Here is a 14,361-nt window from a genome sequence, read left to right as displayed (position 1 = left end):
GACTTACTGGGTGCGATGAATTTCTTCAATGGCTTCCTTCATGGATGGCTGTGCTTCACTCACTGTTGGCTGCCACGAGCGTTATTAGTTGAGCTCAGCAAAAAAAATTAAGAGAAGAAGGTAGATTCAGCAACACCAAAGTGTTTTGTGAATTTGTGTCAGTTTCACCAAATTGTCTGTGTTGGATGGGGACGGGGAATTCTAAAAAGGTTTAAGTGTTTTGTTTTGATTTTTTTTAATTGAAACACCTTCATACCATCAATTTTATCTATTTTTTAAAAAAAGTTAACTTTGAAATTGAAACAAAATATTTAATTTAGGGGTGAATGAAACATTCCAAAAAATGTTTTGTTCCACTTAAAATTCACTTTTCTCAGTAGTTCAATCCATCAAAAATTTTGAAGAAAAATCAATGTCTTCCCATGTTTTCAGAATTGCCACAACCCAACAAATCAATTATTTGCACAGCTCTCCACGAGTCACCGGTGTTGGTATTCACAGAATGAATCGAAATGAAAAGTTTTTCTCAAAATGAAAGTGGAGAGACGAAACCTCCAGTCATTTCAGCTGCGTTCTGTGAGCGCTCGTTGCTCTGACACAGCAATACTCCAAAACTTCAGTTCAGCAGAGGCCTCAGTTGTCAGGATCATGATATCCTTATCTACCCCTGGTTACTCAGAAGTGTTCTTGAGAATTCTCAGACACTCCATGTCAATCAATAGAAATGGTATTCATGACCGCTGCTGGTTAAAGGTTGCAAATGTGAATACCGACATTTGCTCAGCATTCACTTCTAATGGAAAGACCTCGAAAAGTTTAGTTGTCAAATAATCTGTGCGTGGCCACAATCTATATACGCTATTGAAACAGCTAAATTCCAGTCATGGGAGTTTCACAGCAGCATAATGCAAATGATTTATAGGTATTATATCTACGCCCTAGTTATGTTAACCTGATGAGGTACATTATTCAGGTATAGGTGCAGAGTATTTTGTGGGAAAGTCCTGTTACAGTTCTCAGCTGGTGCATAGCAAACTGTGATCATCTGATGGGATATTTATGAATTGCTCCTCTTGCAGCATACTCATAAACATCCCATGTTTCCAAGGGTTTTAAAAACATACTGCTGCTGATTGATTATAGTAATTTTGTTGTTCATATTGTCCTATTCATATCACAGCAGGTGCTGCACGTAATTATTAAGCCTCTTTGTTATTAGAGATGCATGGGTTGTAAAACACAATCAAAAGCAAACAATTTAGCTGATAATAAAGTTAGCAGTTGATGGAAAGTCAGTCTTCTAATTATCTGCAAACAATGTCCATCAAATCCATTATCTGTTTTTTAGCTGGTTCATTGCTTGAAGGAATAACTGTTGAAAGGCTGAATTTGAGAGAAAATGCCTAATTTCACAGAGGGAGAAGCATTGACTCGCCTTCCTTCTTCTTTCCCCTGTGATATACATTAAGATTTCTTCCTTAATACTTTGTAACTAATTAACATCCAATCATATAATTTATGACCGCATGAAGTAAAGCACTGAAAGAACTTTTCTTACCTTTTATGAAATGGTATAAAATTATAATGTTATAGGAAACCTCTCAATGACATAGTTACTGGAAAATTCACGAGGCTTATCTTTGATCTTTCAAAGCATGCTGCGGGGGTTCTTCCAAGAAGCGCCCATTAAAGTCAATTGGAGTCATGCAGCTGTAATACCATTGAGAGCCTTTAAAATTTTATATGAACCTTTAAAAATGTCACTAGTTCCTATGATTTTAGGCTGACTCACTTCTTGGCATTTTTAATCCAAAGCACACAAAAACAAGAGTCAATGGCTTTGCACTGCTGGGAAGGTTTGGTGCTTTTCTATATAACAGACTCCTCTGGAATACAGGTTAACCTTCTCGTTATTTTCTGCTTACTTTGAAAAAGGGATCTGGCCACACTTTGATAAATGCATTGTATGTTTGTCTGTCATCACCACAGCTCCATTCAATACATACTATTATTGTTAGAGACAAGGTAGGTGAGGTAATATCTTTTATCGGGGCAACTTCTGTTGGTGGAATGGACAAGCTTTTGGGCTTAACAGAGCTCTTCTTCAGGTCTGGAAAGGTAACTATAACATCTAAGCTAAATACAAGGTGGGACATATAGGCAAGTGTAGGCCGTTAACACAGCTGTAGGAGATCACTTAAAATGGAGTGGGCAATGAAGGGTTAGGCCATAATATAGGTATAGATGAAATTGTTGTAATAAACCCAGTATTTCTGTTAAGTCCATGGTTTTTAATGTCCAGCAGCACTATGAATTTGAGTTCCCAGGCTCATCTTTTGAAGGTGTTATGCACGTTTGCTGTGTGGACGAGAGGTCAGATATGCAATGATTGTTTTGTGAAAACAACGTGTTATGATCTTTTACCATTTTTCTGTGTGAGGTCGTTCGAGGGCATAGTGATTATCTGGTTTCACCTACATAGCTGTTGGTTGGGGCATTTGCACTGGATGAGGTATTCCACATGTTGATAGGCATGTGTAGGACCCAGGGATCTTGAAAGATGTATTGTGGATGATACAGATCATTACAGAAGTGGAGATATGTCTGCAGGTTTTTCATCAGTTGGTGCCACTTTGAATTGGTGTGTCCTGGTCTGTGGGGAGCTTGCTTCTGATGATGAGCTTGGAAAGATTGGGGATTGTTGGAAGGCCAGAAGAGGGGGTTTGGGAAAGATTTATTTCAGGATATGGTCCCCATTGAGTATGGGTTGTAACTGCTTGATGATACCCCATATGGGTTCCAGTGTAGAGTGAGAAGTGACAGCTAGGGATCTGTAGTCAGGGTTTTTTTCTTCTGTATTGAAGCAAGTTCTTCCAGGCTCTTTGGGCAGTGCAATCCATGATGCAATCTGCTAGACTGTCCTTGTTTAGTGAAGGTGGTTTTAAGTGTGTTTAGTTGTGTATCCCAGATTTTCTCTTTGGAGCAAATTCTGTGGTGTCTCAGACCTGGTCTACATTTACTGGCAAACTCAGTGGCAGTTGACGGGAGATATGCAAGCTACGTAGAGTAGCTTGTGTATCTTCCGTCAACTTCCTAAAGTCTGTTCTGTGCACCATCTCCACTATGCTGCACTGATGGGAAGTGCCTTCCCGTCAACGCAGCGTTACTCTTTTTCTAGGGACGGATTTATTAAGTCAATTTCCGAATCGATTGAGTGGGTCTTCACTTCCGCTCAATCAATCCTGAGAAATCGATGTGACTGCAGCGAATTTGCCGCCATCAGTGAAGACGTATCCTCAATGTCTGGCTGTAGCTAACAGATTTGTTGTGGTCTGGGATGGTTGCTGGATCCGTGGAGGTAAGTGTGGTGATCTTTGGGGTTTTTGTATATTGTTTTTATAGGGTTCCATTGTTGAAGCTGATTATGGTCTTCAGGGAGTTAATGTTGTCATTGTTGTATTTAATTGTATTACAATAAGGCCTCAGTATGGACCACGACTCCATTGTGCTTGGTGTTGTGCAAACACAGAACAAAGAGATGCTCCCTGCTGCAAACAGTTTACAACCCAATTTAAAAACAGAGGCACTAGGTGGATACCACAGACAGATAAGTTGCACAAGGATATTTCTAGGACCCCTTTTGAAATTCTAGTTGTGTAAGTCCCTAGAACAATAATCCTTAGTAAATGGCAACACAAACCCCTCCATCTCCTGAGGCTAAGGTACAGTTTCTACCTCTGCTTCTAATGGGTGTGTTACGTGACTTCTCAATGTTGATGGGAATAAGACAAAACCTGTAAAGCTTAGAGCTAAAACTGAAAGTCCAGCTCTGTAGAACCAGGCTGTCACTCAGGAGACCACGAGTTCTATTCCCAGCTCACCCACTGGCCTTCTGGGTGACCTTGGACAAGTCACTTCACCACCCTGTGACTCAATTTCCCCATATGTAAAATGGGGATAATGTTACTGATTTCCTTTGTAAAGCACTTTGAGAGCTTCTGATGAAAAGGGCTATATAAGAATCAGATATTGTTATTTACAGCAGCACATCACTCCTTGTTTGGTCTGTCTGTGAGTTGGTGGTTTGACTGTTTCTTTGCTCTCTGTGTGCAGGCTGTGTAGCTCTTTGAAGTCTCTGAGAGGTTAATTGGTCTCTGGTGGTGAGGGACGGAGCTGAGCAAAGCAGGTATAAAAAGTTACTTGCTCGGTGAACTTGAGAGATGAGACAGAGACAGCTAACACGAGAGTTTCAGAGGGAACTGAGAGGGGACTGTGAGAGGCTTTCCTTCCAGGTTCAGCCTTATGTGCAATTTTGAGATGGCCAGCAATGGAACAGTGGTATGACCTGCAATAGATGTGCCATGTTTTCTTTCCTGCATTACTCAGAAAGGGACCTCCTAAACATGAATTGCAAGTTGCTGGAAGAGTTTCTGTGCTGGAGAAGAAGATTCTTGGATTGAAAGGGAGGCAGAAACGCTACTGAAAATCAGAAAAGCTAGGAGCTCCTAGATAGCCAGGTTCAGGAAACATCAGTAAACCCAGGTTCAAGGAACAACAGAGCCGGCCACAAAGGAGTCAGAGAGAGAGGAATTCAGAGAGGAGGCCTGTTGGTTTGTAACCACCAGAGGCAAGCGGTCACAGCAGCATTACACACAGTTGGAGAAAGACTAGGATGGCCAAGCTGTGGCTACCAGAAAGGAGATGACCAGGAGGAATTCCACAGAGCTAGAAGTTTCCAGTCAATAACAGGTCCTCAGTGTGGAAACTGTGGAAGTTACCTTGAAAGATCCAGCTGGTCCAAGGGAATGGAGAGAGGTACAGAACACACCGCTAGATGGCAGCTCTGCCCAACCTATAAGAAAAATCAAACTTGCCCACAATGAGTTCTCCAACCATCCAAGGAAGACAACAATCCTTGTTGAGGATTCAATACTCAGCAGAATCGAAATAATATTCTACAGGGGACAGGCAGACAAGAGGATGGCGTGCTGCCTTCTTGGAGCTAAGACATGAGACATCACTCTAAGAACAAAAAGAATCCTAACATTGATCCATTAGCAGATGGAAATGGATAGAATTATCAATAATAATGGAGAAAAGGCAGAAATGTTCTGTATTTGGGAAAGAAATAGATGTTGTAGTCATATCATCTGATAACATTCTTTCCTTTCCATTGGTACCTCAGGAGGATGCCTAATTTTAGTAGCTTCTTTTTGACATTTTTAAATTAGCAGATCCAGATAACTTGTATCAAAGAGTTTTAAAAGAACTGCCTGAGGAGATCACTGAGCCCTTCATGTTGCTTTTTACTAAGTCTTGGAACACTTGGGAAGTTCCAGAAGACTGAAAGAAAGCTCATTTTGTGCCAGTATTTTAAAAAGTTTAACAGGATAGCCAGAGTAATTATAGGCCTGTCAGTCTGACATTGATCCCAGGCAAGATAATGGAGCGGCTAATACAGGATTTGATTAATAAAGAATGAAAGGAGGATAATGTAATAACTGACAATCAAAATGTGTTTAGGGAAAATAGATCCTCTCTAACTAACTTAATATCTTTTTTTTTTTTTATGAGATTACAAGTTTGGTTGACAAAGATAATACCCCTGATGTAATATACTTAGACTTCTATAAGTCATTTGACTTGGTACCGCATAACTTTTTGATTAAAAAACTAGAAAGAGATTAAATTAACATGGCACATATTAAATGGATTAAAGGCTGACTAACTGAGAGGTCTCAAAATATAATTGTGAATCATTATAGAACGTATGTGTTGCCAGTGGGGTCCCGCAGAATCATTTCTTGGACCTACGCTATTTAACATTTTTATAATGACATGGAAGAAAACAAAATCATCCCTAATAAAGTTTGCAGATGACACAAAAACTGGGACAGTGATAAATAATGATGATAGGTTAGTGATATAGAGTTATTTGGATCATTTGGTGAGCTGGTTGTAAGCAAAAATATGCATTTTAATATGGCTAAATGTAAGTGTATACATCTTGGAACAAAGAATGTAGGCCATACTTACACGATGGAGGATTATATCCTGAGAAACAGTGACTCCGAAAAAGATTTGGGGATGTTGGAGGATAATCAGCTGAACATGAGCTCCCAGTGTTATGCTGTGGCCAACAGAGCTAATACATAAACAGGGTAATCTCAAGTAAGAGTAAAGAGGTTATTTTACCTGAGTATTTGGCACAGTATTTGGCACTGCTAAAATAGTGTCTCCATTTCTGGCGTCTAGTTGGAAAGAGTTCCAGAAAGCCGTGAAAATGCTTAAAGTATGTGTCATTAGATAGTCATAGCCTCAAGGAGCTTAATCTATTTATCTTGATACAGAGGACGTTAAGGGGTGACTTGATTACAGTCTATAATCACCTACCTATAAATCTTTAATAATAGGGTCTTCAGTCTAGCAGAGAAGATTTAACACGATCCAGTGGCCGGAAGGTGAAGCTAAACAAATTCAGACTGGAAATAAGGTGTAAATTTTTAACACTGAGAATCATTTACCATTGAGACAACTTACAAAGGGTCTCATAGCCCTGGACTACACTGACCTGGCGATTCGACGGCTGTGCTTCCCTTCTGTGCGGTGTCCTCACTGCACTGTGCTGACGGGAACTGTGTTCCTGTCAATGCAGCGCTACGCTACTTGAGGGGGTGGTTTTACTCAGTCGACTTTCTGATCGACTGAGCGGGTCTACACTGACTGTTCAATCGATCCAGAAAGATCGACCTGGCAGCAGCGACTTTGCCACCGTCAGTATAGACATACCCATAGACTCTAAGGTCAGAAGGGACCAATATGATCATCTAGTCTGACCTCCTGCACAGCACAGGGCACAGAACCTCACCCATCCACATTGTGGAGTCTCCATCACTGACAATTTTTAAATCAAAACTGGATGATCTAAAAGGTAAGCTCTAGGAATTATTTTGAGGAAATTCTCTGGCCTGTGATAGATAGGAGGTCAGTCTAGATGATCACAATGGTCCTTCTCACCTTGGAATCTCTGAATCACCTTAGCCTCTCCGTGTTAGCATTAGTAGTGCATGACAAAGTTATCTGGCTCTTTGTTACCCTCTAATCACTCAAACACTTAAAAGGAAAATAAATTTGCTACTTTCTTGAAATTAAGGGTATTGGCTCTTCAGCTCAGGCAGTAGAGATCAGAGAAACTAGATTCAGTTCCTACAAATGACCAACCTAGAAGCATCAAAAGTCTCATCATGTTGTCTTACTTGGTGGTGTGTATTCATTTGGTAGGGCCAAATCCTGGCAAAACTCCTATTTGCTTCAAGAAGGCCAGGCTTAGCTCTCACAGTGGGTTCCTCAGTAGGGGCCAGGAGGTGTAGCCCTGTTGTGCTTCCATGGAGTGACGCCCCCATTCACAGCAGTGGAGGCTCTGATCCTTTCTGTTTAGGAAGGTTGGGTAAATACTCCAGTGTCTTTGATTGTAAATTTGTATCTGGAAGGCCTGTTGTTGAGATAATATGCAGGCAGATTTGAGTTTATAATGGAAATAATCAGGCTAGCAAGTGGACATAAGAGTGAGAGCATCATCACCATCGTGGCGTCTACTGGCCTCCTATATCAAACTGAAACTTCTTTCATCTTCAAAGCTCTGTGTATCCCAGCTCCTGACTCTCTCTCTGCAGTTATCTCCATTTGCTCCTCCAAGCAGCACAACTAATTGACTTCTTTCTCCAGTTCCCCATCTGGGCTTTCTTCCATGCATCTCCCTGTATCTGGAGACCTCCCCCCCACTTCCTGATCTGATCTGTCATAATGCTGTCCTCTCGCCTCCAAATCCCTCTCTGACACACACCCATTTTATTTCAGTGCAACTCCTTGTGGAGTAAGGTGCTATTTGGAATGGATTAGGGTATTCTAATCAGGCCATAGAGGTATTAGCTAGTGTGATGCCAGGCCCCCAAATCACTATCCAATAATCAAATAATGACCCCCCCCCCTTTTTTTTTTTTTTTTTTAAAGTCACTCTCAAGACACATGATCTGTGTCCCAGTTTTGTAGCTTCTCAACCTCTGTTACTTGTTTGCAAGTTTAGATTGCAAACACTTTAGATCAGTGACTTTGTCTTCATAGCTCTTTCAAATATCTAGCATTCTGCTGCTGCTATGAAAATAATATATAACCCAAATAACCATAAGAACAGGTGATGGGAAAATAATGGAGATTTTAAAATCTACAATAGGAACACAGAAATTGCCAGACAGGCTGAGATCCAAGATCCATCCAGTCCGGTTTCCTGCCTCAAACAGTAGCCAATGCCAGATGCTTCAGGAGAAGATGCAAGGACTTTCCTAACTCCTAATAGTTAGAGATTAGTTTAAACCCTGACTCATGAGGGTTAATATCTGTGCTTATTCATACACATGTCCAATATCTTTTTGAGTCTTGCTTAATTTGGGGCTTGATGACATCATGTAGCAATGAGTTCAGCTATCTAATTGTGTGTTGTGTTCAATTTTTTCAGTTTTGAATGCTTTTTTTTCTTCTGGATGAGCGCATGCTCCTTTAGACATGGGAGAGAGAGAGAGAGACAGCCCTAGTTGGGCAAGCTATAGAAGAACAGAGCAGGCAAACCTGCAGATGGGAATGATTACACGAGTGGCAATGTTGGTGGGCAGCAGGAGCTCAGCACGCACAGTGGCAATGGCAGTCTTTTCTAGCCAGCACGAAAAGTGAATGAGGAGTGACTAAAACTCATTGTCACAAAAGTCACATGCCTGAGTGTCTAAATAAAGCTACTTATTTGGCTGGAACACTCGCGTGAGTTTTGAAAATCCCTCTGTAATCTCTGCCTCCTTGACAGAACATGCATTCCCCAGTATCTGTCATCTGAGTGATATTTGGAAATATTCCCGTAACCAAATAAGGCCAATACTCATACTGTTCAGGAAATGTATTCTTCATCTTGGCAATCCTTAATGCAATGACTAAATCTTTGTAAAGTGTCCTGAATTGTAATTGTTTGTGCTAGTCATGGTAGTCGACATTTTTCATCTGAACCTTGTGTGCGTGTGTGTGTTTAAAAAAAAAAAAAAAAAAAAAAAAAAAAAAAAATTAAATTAAATGGCTTTTTGAAAAAAACAGAAATTGTCACTGAAAAGTTTTGGAAACATTTTTACTTTTTGTTTTCTCCATGAAAACCTGAAAAATGTAGAAGGTTCATGTAAAAAAAGTTCTCTGGGAAAGAACTCGTTCCTGAGCAGCTCAAACAACTTGGTTTTTATTGTAGTTCTGCTCGACCCGTGTGGCATTCAGATTAATATTCTGAAGCTTTTCAGGGCCACGTACAATGAGGTTTTGCTCCATGATGGGGGCTCTAAGGCTTTGCTGCAATACAAATAAATATGAGATTGATTGAAGGATTGCAGAACGTTCCTTGTAGTGATAGATTCAAGGAGCTCAATCTATTTAGCTTCACAAAGAGAAAGTTTAGGAGTGACTTGATTAGTTTATAAGTACCTACATGGGGAACAGAAATTTGATAAATATAGGGCTCTTCAATCAGTCACAGAAAGGTAAGACAGGATTCAATGGCTGAAAATTGAAGTTAGACAAATTCAGACTGGAATTAAGTTGCAAATTTTTAACAGTGAGAGTAATTTACCATTGGAACAATTTACTAAGGGTCATGGTGGATTTCTCTGTCCCTGGCATTTTTAAAAATAAAGATTGGATGTTTCTCAAGAAGATATACTTTAGTTCAAACAGGAACTAATTTGGAGAAGTCTATGTCCTGTGTTATACAGGAGATCAGACTGTATGATCACAATGGTCCCTTCTTGCCTTATAAATTAGAAATATAACAACAATAATTAATTATAAGGATAGCCACACTTGCTTTGCCTAATTTTATACCCTCCTGAAAATCAAGGGTTAAAAGGTAAGATTCAGACACATATGTTTTGGGGATTGTGTTTAGATTGTAATAGAAGGCACAGAGGAAAAATGCTAATGAAGAATTAAATGGTATATAAAATTATGCATAGTACAAGGATATCCCCTTTTAACAGACTGGAGATTGTCCGTGTTCTTCCAACCCTAAAACATAACACGGGATTCTCTTTAACTAGAATGTTGTTTAAATTATTTTTAAATAAAAATCATCTGTGTGTGTGTGTGTGTGTGTGTGTGTGTGTGTGTGTGTGTGTGTGTGTGTGTGTGTGTGTGTGTGTGTGTGTGTGTGTGTGTGTGTGTGTGTGTGTGTGTGTGTGGTGGGGGGTTAAACATTAAAAGAAAAAGCTGTGTACACTACAAGGTGTGTGAAACTATTTCCACTGTCTGTAATGACTACTTGTTTACACCAGCCAGAAACTATTCTCCCAGCTCTCTTTTTGTGAACTCATACTGACAAGGGAGACTAATCCTCCGAACTGTGACAGCTCTGCATGTAGACTCAGGGATTTTAAGGCCAGAAGTGACCATCGTGATCATCTAGTCTGAGCTCCTGCACATCACAGGCCCCGGAACCTCAGCCCAATCCTGTATTAGCCCCTCACCTCTGGCTGAGTTACTGAAGTTCCCACATCATGATTTAAAGACTTTAAGTTACAGAGAATTAACAATTTACTCTAGTTTAAATCTGCAAGAGACCCATGCCCTATGCTGCAGAGGAAGTTGAAAAACCCTCACGGTCTCTGCCAATCCCTGGAGGACAATGCCTTCCTGACCCCAAATATGGCGATCATCTGGACCCTGAGAATGGCGGCAAGACCCAATGGCCAGACACCTGGGAAAAAATTCTCTGTAGTAACTCAGAGACTTCCCCACCTAGTGTCCCATCTTCAGCATCTGGGGATATTTGCTTCTGGCAGTCACATGTGGGTCATATGCCATTGTAGGCAGTCTCATCATACCATCCTCTCTGCAACCTTATCAAGCTCAGTTTTGAAGCCAGTTAGATTGTTTGCCTCTACTGGTCCCCTTAAGGGCTGTTCTAGAACTTCACTCCTCTGATGGTTAGAAACCTTCATCTAATTTCAAGCCTAAACTTGTTAATGGCCAGTTTCTATCCATTTGTTCTTGTGTCAACATTGGTGTTTAACTTAAATAACTCCTCTCTCTCCCTGACATTTATGCCTCTGAGATATTTATAGAGAAAAAGCATATCTCCCCTCAACCTTTGTTTGCTTAGGCTAAACAAGCCAAAATCCTTGAGTCTTTTCTTATAAGGTAGGTTTCCATTCCTCTGATCTCCTATAGAGCCAATAGAAGAGCCCCATTTTGATTACGACTCCTTGAAACCAAAGGGTCTCATTTCAGCTTTGACAAAATGACATACTTTGTTGAAATGTCATTTTTTTTCAAAATGTTCCTACCAGCTGTAATTGTGGTAGCACTTATGAGCTAGTCACTGAGCAGGGCCCAATTGTGCTAGGGACTGTACAAACACAGAACAAAGAGACGGTTTCTGAACACCTGAAAAACTAAGCAATTGACAAGTCTAATTTGTCACAATTCAGTCACTGCAATATTCTACATCTTGTGAAGCTCACATGAAAACCATAAACAACTCTTCCTTGTGGAATCTGAGAGTAGCTGGGCAGCAAAGTCAACAGAGGTTGGCTTTAATTTGGATATGCAGCTAAAAATCTTCTTCCATGGAGAAGGCAGAGTTAAAATGGTAGTTTGTTTATAAAGCAGTGGTGATCTTGGTGATAATACACTGAAATTTAGGATTACATGCCTAAAAGCACAGCCTCTGTTTGCCCTATTGAAGATTATGAGCTGTGCCTTAAAGCAGAGAATCAAGCAAACTTTTTTTTTTATTGAAACATATAGTAATGCCTGGTGAAAAAAATCAGTTTAACGTGAACAGATCGCATTTTAGGCCCAAATAACTATTAATATCTACTATCCTGGAGCAAATCATATACGTGACATTTCTGACAGCTGCTGTTTCTCTATCTTCCTTTTGTTATCTCTAATAGCCAAGGTCTGTTCTGCTACCTTGAAAAAATTAGTTGGTACTTATTTGATAGGTAGTTTTTTTCTTGTGCTTCTAGCATCAGTTTGTGGGTAATTCTTTGGCCTGCAGAGATCAGAGCTAAAATTGATCTGGATCATCCATATACCTTGTCTAGTTTAGTGCCTGCATTCTGCTACTGAACTCTGACAAAAAGTTACTCCCTCTGTAATAAAACAAGAGAGTTCTGGGCTGCATTCTTATATTTTAGAGAATAATGTGGGCTAATGTCTGCATTCAGCTCTGCTGTCCACAGCTTTTCCAACTGCAGGAATGTGGTGAATAATGTTCATTTTGGTTTGTTGGCTATTTTGAAAAGTTGAAAAAAATAATCTGGGGTCAGACTGAAAACAGCAAATTTTCAAAATTTTCAGTGAATCAGAAAGTTGGAAACATTTTCCTTTCAGGTCAAACAAAACATTTCATTTGACCCAAGAGAAACATTGTATTTCAATTTTGAGGATTTTTATCCTTTTAAAAAAATAAAATTTAAAGGACATTTTGGAAAAGAAAAAAAAAAGTCATTTTGATCCAAAAAAAAATCAAAAACTGTCAAAATGAAAATTTTGATTTTTTTCTTCAGATTTTTTTTAAGGTTTTCTTTCAAATAATAACAAAAATATTCAACCTTTCAGAATCTTTAATAAACATCAGTAACAGTGAATCTGCATTTTTTTTTATCCCCCCACCTCAAAATTTGGGCACAACATTTCATCCAGCTCTACCCACTTGTTCATTTTTATTACAAACAAGGATTTTATTTAGCTGTCTTCTAACCATTATAAAACATTTTGGATGTCTCTGGCTGGATTTTCCAATGTACTCAGCTTCCAACTGTTTCAATTTGCCTGCAACTGCCACTATCACCAATTTAAACAGCGACATAGTAACAAAATGATACCTATGTCCTCCACCTTTCCTATGTTTTCTCACGGTAAGTAAATGAGCATGGTGAGCAAGTTATAATATATGTTAACAGGTACATCACAGACCTAAAGAAAGGAATGGCTATGTTTGAATATTTGTCACATAGAGAGTTAAAATCTCTTATTTATGTGAACCCCATGAATTGAATGGACTGACTGACTGGCTGTAAGGGAGAGGTCTTTCTACACCATGAACCAGCGTAAAGGTCTGGGGATTGCTCCTATATTTTCAGAAAATGTGACTCCTGCTGTGTTTGTTGTTGTTAATAGATCAGGCTACTTTGCGTCCATGATAGTGCGTTTGGATCAATGTTTATGCCCTTGCCGAGAGGAAGGCGAAATCTTTAAAAGATGGGCTGCTCCTTTAGGCCTTGTCTAGGAAAATAAGTTCTGCTTAAAAAAATGTTTGCTAATGTGTTTCAAAAACACAAATGTAGATGAGGGTTTAACAGCTTTAAAACACATTACCTGGGTGTGGTCAACCCTAGAAAGGATGCAACATTGACCAGAGCCAGCAAATGTTTTCAACATAATCTATATTATTTGTCTAGATATGACCTTAGCACACTCCACAGCACATAAGGTTTTGCCTCTAGAGGTTGATTTTAATTGTGTGATTCATGAGGGTACTAATAGAAATCACCCAGAACCTTACCCATTATTTGCTACACAGATGCCTTCTATTTTGTTTTGCCAGTGACTTAATTGATGTATGAAGGGATTTTGACACTAAGGAGTGAGGTTGGACAGCCTGTGTCAGTTTTTATCCTCAGTGAGACTGGATAGGTTTTATGTTCTTAAAATCTATTACATCCGTTGCTTTTAAGTCAGATTGCTCTGTAAGAATTCTCTAATCATACTCTGGTTTGTTTAGCTTTGTCCTCTATCCAGTCTGTCTCAGTGTTCTGAAGGCTGGTCTAACCTCTGCCAGCAGCCAATGGCTGCAAAGGCCTCCTAGGGATCTCAGGAGGACAGAGGAGAACTAGATGCACCCATTTCCCCAGCAATGTATTCTTCACTTGCAGTGGGGGTAGGGATGGCATAGGAGCTCATTCAGTGGTTCCATGCTGCTTGATGATCCGCCTACTTGGGGGAGATTTGTGGGCTGGATCAGGGGGATTAGAGGCACTTTGCACTGGTGGAGTGTCACAAAGTAGGGCTAAAGTCCCTCTCTTTTCCTTTTAAAACTGTGTATTGCACACTCCCCCAGATGGAGTTTGCAGGCTCAGCAGGTGGAAAATACAGATGGTTGAAAATTTTCCCATCAAAAACCTTTTTTTTTTTAATGGAAATTTGGGTTTTCAGCAAAATGAAAATGTTCACAGATGTCAGTTTTCCTCAAAAATATTTTATTTTTCATTGGAAAAGCCCCAAACTGAAAAAATTGGGGTAAAAAATTGAAGATTTTTCTGGGCTTTTTTTCCC

General features: G+C 39.7%; 1 protein-coding gene across 2 annotated transcripts in view; it reads left to right on the top strand.

Moving 5' to 3' along the window:
• TECRL (trans-2,3-enoyl-CoA reductase like) overlaps positions 1-14,361 on the top strand; it is a 130,315-nt gene that overhangs the window by 72,291 nt on the left and 43,663 nt on the right. The window lies entirely within an intron of this gene.

The sequence above is a fragment of the Emydura macquarii genome, unplaced genomic scaffold, assembly GCF_026122565.2.
Source record: "Emydura macquarii macquarii isolate MOO-44397 ecotype Brisbane River unplaced genomic scaffold, CSIRO-AGI_Emac_v2 contig_1790, whole genome shotgun sequence".
Taxonomy (NCBI): Eukaryota; Metazoa; Chordata; order Testudines; family Chelidae; genus Emydura; species Emydura macquarii.
Note: the sequence above shows the minus strand (reverse complement) of the source record. Positions and strands in the feature narration are given on the sequence as shown.